Source organism: Octopus bimaculoides, chromosome 4, assembly GCF_001194135.2.
Source record: "Octopus bimaculoides isolate UCB-OBI-ISO-001 chromosome 4, ASM119413v2, whole genome shotgun sequence".
NCBI lineage: Eukaryota > Metazoa > Mollusca > Cephalopoda > Octopoda > Octopodidae > Octopus > Octopus bimaculoides.
The window spans coordinates 11,588,196-11,589,021 of NC_068984.1; the positions used below are offsets into that span (position 1 = coordinate 11,588,196).

General features: G+C 40.2%; 1 protein-coding gene across 1 annotated transcript in view; it reads left to right on the forward strand.

Moving 5' to 3' along the window:
- LOC106872188 (cryptochrome-1) overlaps positions 1 to 826 on the forward strand; it is a 17,024-nt gene that overhangs the window by 8,509 nt on the left and 7,689 nt on the right. The gene's annotated exons all lie outside the window — the stretch shown is intronic.

Genomic DNA, 826 nt, shown 5'->3' on the forward strand with positions numbered 1-826 from the left:
CTTTCTTTCCTTCTCTCTCCCCTCTTTCTTTCTTTCTTTCTTTCTTTCTTTCTTTCTTTCTTTCCTTCTTTCTTTCCTTCTTTCTTTCCTTCTCTCTTTCTTTCTTTCTCTCTCTCTCCCTCTCCTCCTCTCTCTTTCTTTCCTTCTCTCTCTCCCCTCTTTCTTTCCTTTCTTTCTTTCTCTCTTTCTTTCTTTCTTTCTTTCTTTCTTTCTTTCTTTCTTTCTTTCTTAGCCATTTTGAACAATTTAGAATCTTATTGGACGTCTGCATCTATTTTACCGATCCCAGAGAAACAAACAGTCAATCCATATATGCATGTATATATTTGCATGTAATGACAAATATCAAAGAATGGAGTTCGCAAATTATTTTCATGCTTAGCTTTTAATCATTTCATCCTTATGTATTGTGGCTTATCTTGTATTCTGTTGTAACCATGTCAGCAGCTATTGATTAATTTCCATCTGCTATGTAGGATTTCTTTTGAATTTTCAGATAGCAGATATCTGTAGAAGTGCTTCATGTGGTAAGCACTTCACTTGATCATCATCATCATCATTGTTTAACATCCGCTTTCCATGCTGGCATGGGTTGGACGATTTGACTGAGGACTGGCAAACCAGATGGCTGCACCAGGCTCCAATCTGATCTGGCAGAATTTCTACAGCTGGATGCCCTTCCTAACGCCAACCACTCCGAGAGTGTAGTGGGTGCTTTTACTTGCCACTGGCATGAGGGCCAGTCTGGCGGTACTGGCAATGGACACTCTCAAATGGTATTTTTACGTGCCACCTGCAGGGGAGTCAGTCCAGTGGCATTGACAAC